Consider the following 12,576-nt stretch of genomic DNA (forward strand, 5'->3'; position numbering starts at 1 on the left):
TACTCAAAGAATCAAGAAAGTTGAAGCAATCAGAAATTTAATTAGGCTAAAGATTTTTTTTAAAAGGCATTTTAAAAAGAGATGAGGATTTAAAGTATTTTAACCAGTTATGAGTAGGGTATCAGACAAGCAATGCAGTGCATTTCTCAGTCATTTCCTGATCCTTTTGAAAGCAGATCTTTTGCCCCTTTCCTGTTTGCCCACTTCTGTTCCCCTCTAACCTTAAAATAACCTAATTATAGGAATGAGATCACTGGGCAATTTAACCTAACTCCTGATTTATGCTCTCCTGAATGCACACCATGCCTTGTCTAACCTGTTGATTCTTTTCCTAGATAAAAAGTAAGAATGAAGAATTAAGTAAAGAATAATTAGGTCTCTATCCCCAACAGCCCCCTAAGCAATCCTGCAGGCAGATCATGAGGGCAAGATAACATCTGAAAAGAGAGTCAACCAGTCTGCATGCAATGGAGATTGCTGCAGAACCCAACCTCCTGCCTGGATAATTCACTGAGATTCTTCCCCCCATTTTTTCCTTTAAGAATTGTCATGGTTGAGCAGAATCTTTGGAGTTGGTCCCTAGACACAAGTCCAACATCTCCCCAGATTGCTGGATTTCCTAACTAAAGCAGCTTTCCTTTCTATTGAGACTTGCCTCTTGAATTATTGGCTTATGAGTGGTAAGGAGCCAAACCTGAGTTCGGTAACACTTTGAGGCCAGTTTTAATAGTGTGTACTTGAATTCCTTGGTTCCAGTTGTGTTCCTAAATCCCTAGAGAGGCAGTTTTGTGGTTTTCTGGAAGCCATTTCTAGATTTACAACCTAGAGCTGGTGTATCCTACCTGTTGTGGACTGAATTGCATCCTCCCAAAATTTGTATGACAAAGTCCTAACCCCAGGGACCACAGAATGGGACTATGTTTGAAGATAAGGTATTTAAGAGGTAATTAATTTAAAATGAGGCCATTAGGCTGGGCCCCAATGCAATCTAACTATTGTCCTTATAAGAAGAGATTAGTACATAGAGAAATGCACCAGCGCCACACATGCACTGAGTGACGACCATGTGAAGAGGCAGCAAGGGGGCAGACATTTGTAAGCCAGGGAAAGAGGCCTCAGAGGAAACCAACCCTGCCAGAAACTTGATCTTGACTCCAAGACTCCAGAGCTGTGAGAAAATAAATCTGTGTTTTAAGCCATCGGATTTGTGGTATTTTTGTTGTGGCAGCCCTAGCAAACTAACACACTGCCATTTCTAAGATTATTTACCTAAATATTTGTACTTAATTCTTTCTGGTAAAATAGATAGTTTATCTTCCCTGGATTGAACAGTGATAGACATAATGTTTAACAATAAAGTTAAGTAACAGATCCTCAAAACTGGAAATCTGGGATTGCTTATCTGAACTGTTTGGGTTTGAATGCAAAGATGATTCTAGTCTTCTTGGAAATGGAAATCAACAGTGCATGACACACAATGGCAAAACAGTTACATTATCACAAAAGTAGCCTACTAGAAACAAGACTTCAGCAGAGGGAGCAGGTATGTTTGACTAGTATAATTTGAATGAGGAGTTCAAGTGATGCGGGAACCATGGTGGTGTCTTAAAGTACAGAGAGTTGCAAAATAGAAAAGATGACAACCTCGGGGCTTAAAACATCACTTAAAGGAATGAATAAAAGTTAAAGAGGTAAATAACAAAAGAGAATATTTGAATGCCCTATAAGATGAAAAGTTGCTCAGCATCATTTTTCATTTGGAAAATATATTTTAGGAGCATTTTAAAATAAAATAAACACTTTAATTCTAGTAAAAGTAAAGAAAATGATACCAGACTAGCCCTACCACCATAAATAATTTTTTTTTAATGAATAATATACATTAAATAACTGTTTCTGGCTAGTGAATGGCAGGCATCACAAGGCTACAATCCCAGAGAGAAGCAAAATTAAAAAGATGAGCCCCGGGCTTCCCTGGTGGCGCAGGGGTTGAGAATCTGCCTGCTAATGCAGGGGACACGGGTTCGAGCCCTGGTCTGGGAAGATCCCACATGCCGCGGAGCAACTAAGCCCGTGAGCCGCAACTACTGAGCCTGCCTGCGTGTCTGGAGCCTGTGCCCCGCAGCAAGAGAGGCCGCGATAGTGAGAGGCCCGCGCACCGCGATGAAGAGTGGCCCCCGCTTGCCACAACTAGAGAAAGCCCTCGCACAGAAACGAAGACCAAACACAGCCATAAATAAACAAACAAATAAATAAATAAATAAAATTTAAAAAAAAAAAAAAAAAAAGATGAGCCCCCTGAGAGCCATGGCTCTTGGCCTGTGGCAATTTTACCACTGAGGAGCTGGTTGCTGAAGTCTGTCCAGAGCTGGGAATCCTTACTGATCTAAGCACTTTCTATTCCTTCTTATTCTAAATGGTGCTTTTGTATTAATGTCTTTTTACTGTTTCCACAGAATCCTTTGTTGTCCTTTCTTAGCACTCCTCACAATCATTAATCCCTAGGTGAAATCGGTCTTCCCTTCTAGTCTAAGTTGGGCATCTTTTAATCATTTTCACTGAGAAAAATTAGTGCACTAACTCTGGCTCAAGAAAAAGTTGCTTAAACAGAAATGGTAAAGCAGTTAAAAAATTTTAACCAATCTTGGCCCCAAAACACAAAAAAGAACCCCAAATGAGTAATTATCCCATAAGTAAATGAACATTAACTGTTTCTCAATTTTTATGAAAGACATATATCATATACTTGGAAAAGATAAAACTATTTGTATACTTCTCAAGGTTTTAATTTGAAAACTATATGCAGAAAATATTTAATGGCAAAAATCAATTGCTATGAAAGGTGATATTTGTTGCCTGATTCATATGAAGTAGCAAATGCTTTTTGTTTTGTTTTGTTTTTTAACTTTATTGGAATATAATTGCTTTACAATGGTGTGTTCGTTTCTGCTTTATAACAAAGTGAATCAGCTATACATATATATATATCTCCATATCTCCTCCCTCTTGTGTCTCCCTCCCACCCTCCCTATCCCACCCCTCTAGGTGGTCACAAAGCACCGAGCTGATCTCCCTGTGCTATGCAGCTGCTTCCCACTGGCTATCTATTTTACATTTGGTAGGGTATATATGTCCATGCCACTCTTTCACTTTGTCCCAGCTTACCCTTCCCCCTCCCCATGTCCTCAAGTCCATGCTCTATGTCTGCGTCTTTATTCCTGTCCTGCCCCTAGGTTCTTTGGAACCATTTATTTTTTTTTTTTAGATTCCATATATATGTTTTAGCATACATATTTGTTTTTCTCTTTCTGACTTACTTCACTCTGTATGACAGACTCTAGGTCCATCCACCTCACTACAAATAACTCAATTTTGTTTCTTTTTATGGTTCAGTAATATTCCATTGTATATATGTGCCACATCTTCTTTATCCATTCATCTGTTGATGGACACTTAGGTTGCCTCCATGTCCTGGCTATTGTAAATAGAGCTGCAATGAACACTGTGGTACATGACTCTTTTTGAATTATGGTTTTCTCAGGGTATATGTCCAGTAGTCCCGCTGGGTCGTATGGTAGTTCCATTTTTAGTTTTTAAAGGAACCTCCACACTGCTCTCCATAGTGGCTGTATCAATTTACATTCCTACCAACAGTGCAGGACGGTTCCCTTTTCTCCATACCCTCTCCAGCATTTATTGTTGGAGCAAACGTTTTGAGTTGATTTATTCATGCTATAAATACTTATGTGAAAGCATATCACATCAGCTTTCATCATGATTTTACATTCCAAAAATGATCAAACACCCTTCCACTTCTGAGAGATGTTAATGTTCTAGAAAGCCTGATTAATTTCACCCTGTATATGTAGCTACGACTTAAACATCTTGAACTTGCATAAAGAGTACTAATAGATAAAACCCACAAATGTAAGGCATCTTTAACTATTTCCCATACAGTTGAAATAATCTGCCATAAATTCATGATTTTAAAGAAATAATAAAATGAGTAAGTTGTGCTAGAAAGAATCCCAAGTTTAGTTTGCTGAGCAAACGTGCAATGAATTAACTAAGACTCGGTTAATTCTTAAAAGCTAATCTTAAAAAATAAAGTCGGGGGCTTCCCTGGTGGTGCAGTGGTTGAGAGTCTGCCTGCCAATGCAGGGGACGCGGGTTTGAGCCCTGGTCCAGGAAGATCCCACATGCCCTGGAGCAGCTGTGCCAGTGAGCCACAGCTGCTGAGGCTGCGCTCTGGAGCCCGCGAGCCACAACTACTGAGCCCACACGCTACAACTACTGAAGCCCAAGTGCCTAGAGCCCATGCTCTGCAACAAGAAGCCACCGCAATGAGAAGCCTGTGCACCGCAATGAGGAGTGGCTCCCACTCGCTGCAACTACAGAAAGCCCTCACACAGCAACGAAGACCCAACGCAGCCAAAAATAAGTAAATAAAATAAATAAATTTATTTTTTAAAAAAAACTTGGTTTGATTACCTCTCTGTGGCAATACTGGTCGTTTCACCTGTCTTCGCTACTTTGCAGCAGAATCCAAGCTAGAAAATTAAAAAGTACAGCACTGAAAATATCCAGATTCTCCCTCAAGTTCTGTGTGTATTTCACATAATTAATGCATTAAGAATATGTATATGCTAAGTGAATATCAATTGCTCAGTGGTAAAGGAGCTTATTTTGTGTCCTTGTATTTAATTCAGTTTAATGAAATTAAATATAACAAACTTTTTTTTTTGGTTAAATTCTCTACTAGGTGCCAGGCTATTAGGTGCAGAGAGAAGGAAAGGAAAATAACACATTACCTTGTCCTTGAGAACTCACTCTCCAGAGAGATTGTTAGACTACTCCTTCCCAAAAAAAAAGCCAATGTGTACTTTGCCATCTACATTTGATTTTATTTCTCAGATATTATGGACTGACTTGTGTCCATCTCCCAAATTCATAGGTTGAAGCTCTAATACCTAGTACATTGATAAGGTCTTTAAAGAAATGATTAAGTTAAAATAAAGCCGCTAGGGTGGACCCTAATCCATTATGACTGGTGTCTTTGTACGAAGAGGAATTTTGGACACAAAAGAGATACCAGGGATATACACACACACAGAGAAAGGCAGACATCTTCACATCAAGGAGAATGGCCCTAGGAGAAACCAACACTGCCATTTCTTGAAATTCTAGCCCCCAGAACTGTGAGAAAATAAATTTCTGTTGTACATGGCACCCAGTCTGTGATATTTTGTTATGGTAGCCCTAGCAAACTAATTTACCAGATTACAACTGATATTTAAAAATGCATACATTTAATATATATTTCAGAATCTACTTTTCACTAGGTTCTCCACAATATAAAAGCAATAAACAAGAAAGTCACCATCTCTGACTTTAACATACACTCAGAGTGGGAATAACTAATACTGCATATGTAATGATAGGTTTGATGAGTGTGAAAAACTTTTGTACAGTTCATTATGAGAACAGACAACAGGAGTCCTAAGCAAAGTTTATCATGAGAGTTTTTCCTTATGGAGTTATTTCAAATCTATTCAAAGTTGTGTTTGGGCTAGCTAAGGAAGATGGCAGAGAAGGAGGAACAGAGGAGAAACCACTGAGTCTTTATTAAACTGAAACCACTGAATCTTTATTAAACTGAAACCTTTATTAAAGTGAAACAGTTGATGCAGACAAACAGGAATCAACTGGTGGGAGACAAAACTGATAGAAAGGTAGGAGTCGAAATAAGAAGAGTTGTGTAGGTCATGTTACCTACATGATAGTCAAATGTCAGAAAAATGTTTTTCAATAGAGCAGAATCGATTGATTTTTTTCTATTTGGTTATATTTTGTTTGTTTTCACAGTTTTGTTGAGGTATGGTTTACATATCAAAAAAATCTCCCTGTAAGGTATTCAGTTTGATGAGTTTTGGCAATTTTATAGAGTCATAAAACCACTACCATAATTGAGATATTGAATGTACCAGATACTCCAAAGAATTCCATCCAGGCCCTTTGTGGTTAATTTTCTCTTCTATTCCTGCACAACCATCTATATCATTTGCTTTGTTTTATCACTATAGGGTTTTTTTTCCCCCTAGAATGTCATATAAATGGAATCATGTAATTTATACATAGTCTATTGTATTTAAATGTTTTCCACATAGTCTGTTTTAAGTATGGATCCAAATTTTGTTTGTTTTCTGATTAACCCACTACGGGATATGTATAGTATACATACAATTAGTATGTCAGTTTACCAAATGATGAGTAGTTGATTGTTTCCAAGTTTTGGCTACCATGAATAATGCTGCTATGAATATTAATGTGTAGTTCTTGATTTGGGCATATGTTTTAGTTTCTCTTGGATAGCTATGATTTCTTTTCCCTTGGATAACTATCTAGGTGCATATTTATATCATAATTAGGTAAAATAATTGACACAAGTTTAAAACTGATTTGATGTAAGAGATTATGACAAGGAAGAAGTCAAATGTAGCTCATAATTTTCTGTCTTGAAAGAATGATTTAACATAATATTGGCATTTTCTGAGATGAAAGAAATTTTTGAAATAGAAAATTATGACTATAGTTTGAAATCCTGAATTTGAGATTCTGTGATGCAGCCAAATGGGGATATCAAATAATGGGTTAAACAAAAACTCTACCGGTAACAAAAGTGTTCTTGGCTAGAAAGTACATATATTGTAATAGTACAGAGACAAATAAAATTCACAATACTGAACAAGATCAGTGGCCAGTCAAGTATGGTCCAAGGGCCAAACTACCTATTTTTGTAAATTAAATGCTGCTTTTTAATTGCTACACCATTGGTTTACACATTGTCTATGCTACTTTCACACTACAATACAGAACTAAGTAATTATGACAAAGACCAGATGATCCACAAAGCCATATTCACTCTCTGGTCATATTTACTCTCTGGTCCTTTACTGAGTAAAGTTTGCTGAGTCCCCGACATAATTATCAAGAGAATATAGAGTTATAAGAAAAGACTGTAAGACAGTGTAGACTAGAGGGATAAGAATATTCTGCATTTAAAAATAAGGCGGAGGGCACAGAAATCTAAACAGAAGATCCAGAAAGTATTCAGATTGTAAGGAAAAAAAAATAGGGAAGTGTTCTGCTGTAAAGTCCATGGACACAGAGTTTTCAAGAAGAATGAGAGATCGACTGAAATCAAGAAATATGAGGTGAATAGAGGGGTGGGATAGGGAGAGTGGGAGGGAGAGAGACGCAAGAGGGAAGAGATATGGGGATATATGTATATGTATAACTGATTCACTTTGTTATAAAGCAGAAACTAACACACCATTGTAAAGCAGTTATACTCCAATAAAGATGTTAAAAACAAAGAAATATGAGGATTGAAAAATAAGTATACGGAAGTCATTGATAAACTTACCAGGGCAATTGTGGTAAAACAATATAAGTCCAATGACGGTGGATAGAATTGGGAAACGGGTATTAGAGCAGGGTATTAAATGTATTCAATTTCTTATGGCAGTGGGAAGAAAGATGATTGAGTTGAGGTCTAGAAACTTTTTGCCTATTACCCAGCAGGAGATCAGGGACCATTTGCTGCATTTGCTGTTGTCTAAATGAACCCGAGGATAATGATAATTGCCAACCAGTGCACAATGTACTGCAATACCTGATGGAGAATGTGAGGGGGTTATCAGTAAGCCAAATGTAGATCTTGGTGGGTGAAGTGATGCTGTAGTGGAGGACACTGAGACTATAGTGAAATAACAAAGTGGAAAACAAGAAAGAAAAGTAGACCTTATAGTGTCATCACTCATTCATAAATGCATGATTGGGATAGGAGTGAGGTGCAGAGGGCTTTGACATTTATTACCTATGGTTGGATTTTGGGCAAGTGTCCCCTTTGCCCGGTTTTAATTGGTCATACTACATGAGAATACTTAAAACTTCCCAAAACCTTACTTTATAGTGAATATTAAGTAGTATCACATTTTACAAGGACAAGAAATATCAGCTTTAAATAAGAAATGTTGAAAGAAAGGGCACTAATCCCCACCAAGTTGCAATACATCTGTCTTGAGTGCCCTGTGAAAAATTAAATGGCTCAGAAGAGTAACTATTGATTATTGTGGTTAGAATAAATTCATGCATTTTACCCTACACAGTATCAGACATGATAAAAGTTAATCAGGAAGTCCCACAGTCTAAAGGAATTGATATTCTCACACAAACTTGGTGAATGCTTCCTATTTTATTCTAACTTTGAAAGGAAATGAAGTAAAATTCACTTTTTTATACTACTGTACATCACCGTCCTCCCATTCATGCAGGGTATCTGAATTTGCAAGCATATTGAATCCAGAAACCAAATTTCAATTTCATCCCTATTAAAATAAAATGGATTCATTATAGAAATAATAGGATGATGTATTTCTTTTTTTTTAATTACTGGAGTAAAATTGCTTTACAATGTTGTGTTAGTTTCTGCTACACAATAAAGTGAATCGGCTATATGTATACCTATATCCCTTCCTTCTTGGACTTCCCTCCCCACCCCCCCACATCCAACCCATCTAGGTCATCACAGAGCACCGCGCTGAGTTCCCTGTGCTATACAGCAGGTTCCCACTAGCTATCTACTTTACACATGGTAGTGTATTTATGTCAAACCTAAACTCCCAATTCATCCCACACTCCCCTTCCCGCCCTGTGTCCACATGTCCGTTCTTCTCAGAGAAAAAAGTCAAAGAAGAATTTAAAACTGTGAAAGTATACACATATTACTAGCTGAGGATGGTTAATTAATATGGCGTAATAGAGGATCCAGTACGATGACTAAACTTAGGGAATAACTGGATCTGAGACTTTAGATACTTAATGGTAAGATACTTAATATTGAGAGATTTACCATCACTTAATGATGAGATACTTAATGGTGAGAAACTGGATGGTAATTCCCTAACATTTTCAACAAATGGTTCTGGAACAATATGTTCCATTGCCAACTCATAGTGTTACATCTGGATCAATGAAACTGACAAAGTACGACAGTCCATAAGAGGCTTGAACACAAGACCTCCTGGGTCTTCTAGAAAAGAACTTATTGGCCTATGGGACATCTTTTCCTGGTTTGGTAACGACTGAGGCTCTTGGCTATGTTCACTTCTCTAGGCAGCCTGTCATCCTGTTTGGAATAATTTCTACTATAATCTTGGTTTGCTGTTGCCTCAGACAGATTAACCAGTTATTCTCACAGCCTCTTAATGTTGCAGTCATTTGAGTACATGATGGGTAGCCTACATTACTCACTCAGGTCCTAAAGGATCAAGAGTTAGAGTTCCTCAACTCTTCAATTCTGGTTCTAGCCCCAAATCCTAGCTCTTTCAGATGTGACCATAGGCAATTATAAGATTTTGCCTGATGGTCTTCACAAGGCCAAGGGAGGAAGATAATTTGCCCTTCCCACACCAGTACATTGCAGTTTCTAGGAGGAGTTGCAGTCAAGAACTCACATCCTTCAGGCCAGCCATGCTCATACACATATCAGCATTCCTAGAGTAAGAATCCCATTCAGAGAACACTTTATACAGTGTCTTGTCTAAGGCACTTTCTCCACTCTGACTCAGTAATTTGTCAATAATGACATTACAAGAAAAAAAAGAAAAACAAAACCCTCAGAACAATAGTAGTCAGGAACATAGACAAAAATTAAAAGAAAAAAAAATTCTAACAAGGTATTAAAAAATGGAATGCAACAATCTATATACATGTGTAGATAGATAGAGAGAGGGAGCGTATATGTATATAGGTTAGTACATATACATATATTCCTATGCCCTGTTGGCTGAGAAAACCTAGAAGCAGTGACACCCCAGGATCAATGAGCACACTTAGCAGAAGATACCAGTTTCTAGTACCATTCGCCAATAAAAGAAATCAGTCAGTGTCCTTGGAGAAATGGCTGACTCTAGGACTGGGGCAGAAAATAAATGAGTTTGGAGCATCTTTCATTGCCAAAGTAAGGAAGTACTTATAAGCGAAAAAGAAACAATGATGGCAGTATGTCAAAGGGACAGAGAAGCCAACCAAAAGAGTTCCAAATAATTAAAACCAGAAATTTTGAGCCACAAAATAAAATAGTATTGCATTATAAACTTTAATATAAAATATATATACCCAGGTGTCCTAAGTGTTATAAATAAATGATTCAATAAATAAATAAATGGGGTACAATAAAAAATTTTCCATATAGAAAATTTCCAAATAATTTGTGTAAATTCTTCACTCTCAAGGAGGTGAAGCGTAACTCCTTAAGTGTAGACTGTGAAAATGACTTCATTCCAAAGAGTAGAGTATGAAAAGTATGGAGGGGGGCAAAAAGATTAATTTAACAGTGGAGAAACCTGACAAACTCCACGTTAACATCAGTGGTAATAAGCCATGTTTATGATACATACCTTTGATATAATGTGATAAACAATGATGATTTACTTCTGTGGTTTTCCTCTGTAAGACCCACAACTGCAGTCTATAATGAGAAAAACATCAACAAATCCAAATTGAGGACCACTCCACAAAATACCTGACCAGCTTTCTTGAAAACTGTTAAGGTCAAGGAAAACAGTGAAAGTCTTTGTCACCATTATAACCGAGAGGATCCTAGGGAGACAGGACTACAAACTCAATATGGTATCTTGGATGGGCTCTTGGAACTGAAAAAGGTAATTAAGTAAAAACAAAGTCAATCTGAATAAATACTGAATTTTAGTTAATAATATATCAATATTAGTTAATTAATGGTAACACATGGACTATTCTAATGTAAGACATTAATAGGAGAATCTGGGTGTGGAGTATATGGAAACTCTTTGTACTATTCCACATTGCCTTTTTGTAATTCTAAATCTATTCTAAATCTATTCCTTCTTCCTGGAAATATGTACAATGCAAGCTATGCTAAGGCTATCCCTGTGGGTTTTCATTATCACTATCAGGGATACAAAATCTAGGTTAACAGATGGTACACCGGGGTGGAGGTAGGAAGAAACTGTGATTGATTGAAAGGAAGTTTACAGATGGATAAGGAAACCAGAAAAGGAAATTATCACTCCATATCTAACTTAGCTTCCCAAAGCAAGATAATGATTTTCTTGGCCATTTCTGTTTGATGTAGTGCTGACTTATGTTCAAAGTTGGAAGAAGCCCAAGATGTCTTTTCCACTGAAAAGGAGAATGTAACTGAAGCCAAATCCTAAGATTTACCCCAAAACAACTTGAATCGTTTGAAGGAAAGACATCAGCCAGTATTTCTTGTTGAATATCCTGATTAACAGCAGTTGAATTGATCACATCTGTAGCACTTCCTTGGTTGTGTTATCATATAGTTTCTTTTATAACCTTAAAAGAAATACTACCTTAGGACTAGACTGTATGCTTTATGCCTGGCAGAGAGCAGCTGGTGCACCATGTGGCCGTGAACCAGGATGACATTTTTTTTAGACAACTGCATGGGTACAAAGCAAAGGGATTTTTACTGCCTGCTCCTCTATCAGATTCTGCTTTGCTCTTAGACCACGTATGAGTATGGAGGGATCATTATAAAAGTGGCTATTGAAACAGCATTAACGTCCGAAATGATGAATGTTGGTGATGTAACAGTTAAAGATCAGTGATAATTTGTTTCTGAAACTTCAGAAAAGATATTTATGCAAAGTCATTTTTGCATATTGATTGAAATGCACCTTGAAACACATCTCTGAATATGATCAGCTAACAATTGCCCAGATGACATATTTGTTGAGGGTGCATATCATTTACTTGAATTTCACCATTACCACAAGTACTCAGCACTTTGATGACTCAGCTATCACTTGCCCCAATGTAGTAAGATGTTCTTAGGGCTTTGGAAACTGGATTTGGTATGGACTGGACATGGAAAGGATTTTTCTGGAGGCTCACCTTGGGTATGATAAGACTTGTTAACTTAGATAGGAACACAAGAGGGAGCTATTTTCAAGGAAACTGGCCATGTTCAAACAGTGCACCTTAAGAGGAAGAAAAAGTCTGATCAAATTAAAAGACAGTTACCAGGTGAACTGGTGTCTCAGGCTATATGACCAGCTTAAAATTGGCAAGTCATCACTGATAAATGTGGGTAAACATTCAACCATTATCATCATGACCACATGTTGAACTGCTAAATTAGGGCAATGGGAATTTGTGCCTCAGAGTCTCGAAAGTTAAGTTATGCTGTTGCTTTGCATGCTACACTGTTGCCTGTCATGAATTCTTTCTTAGTTCTTAAAACTAAGCCACCTTAAAACAGGGTGATGCCTGTTTTGTGCTGTGAGATGGATTGTAAATCTGAACCCAAACCACTGCAGCAGGTTGAACAGGGTGGAGACTATTGCTCCATTAATGGAAATATATCCATGGTCTGTGGATCCAGTAAGATCATCAAATATGATCACTTAGACCTTAATTCATATTGAAGTCTTCCTTTTTTATTTAAGCAAAACCTTTTGAGAACAGTAATATGTATGCTAAAATGTGTATAAATCATAAACGTAT

At 37.3% G+C, this 12,576-nt stretch overlaps 1 long non-coding RNA gene across 10 annotated transcripts in view; it reads right to left on the minus strand.

The window, feature by feature from the left end:
- The window catches only part of LOC309622016, a 120,396-nt gene extending 109,745 nt beyond the window's left edge, over positions 1-10,651 (minus strand). For 5 of the 10 annotated variants that reach the window (XR_014240423.1, XR_014240424.1, XR_014240425.1 and 2 more), the window contains exons 1-2: positions 10,464-10,650; positions 4,492-4,550 (exon numbers count right to left, since the gene is read on the minus strand). This is a non-coding gene — a long non-coding RNA (uncharacterized lncRNA). Of the gene's footprint in view, positions 1-4,491; positions 4,551-10,463 lie in introns of all 10 variants that reach the window. The other 5 variants (XR_014240422.1, XR_014240428.1, XR_014240429.1 and 2 more) reach the window with 5 other exon arrangements.
- Between the last annotated feature and the right edge of the window lie 1,925 nt (positions 10,652-12,576).

This window comes from Balaenoptera borealis, assembly GCF_965194805.1.
Source record: "Balaenoptera borealis genome assembly, contig: HAP1_SCAFFOLD_1398, whole genome shotgun sequence".
Classification (NCBI taxonomy): domain Eukaryota; kingdom Metazoa; phylum Chordata; class Mammalia; order Artiodactyla; family Balaenopteridae; genus Balaenoptera; species Balaenoptera borealis.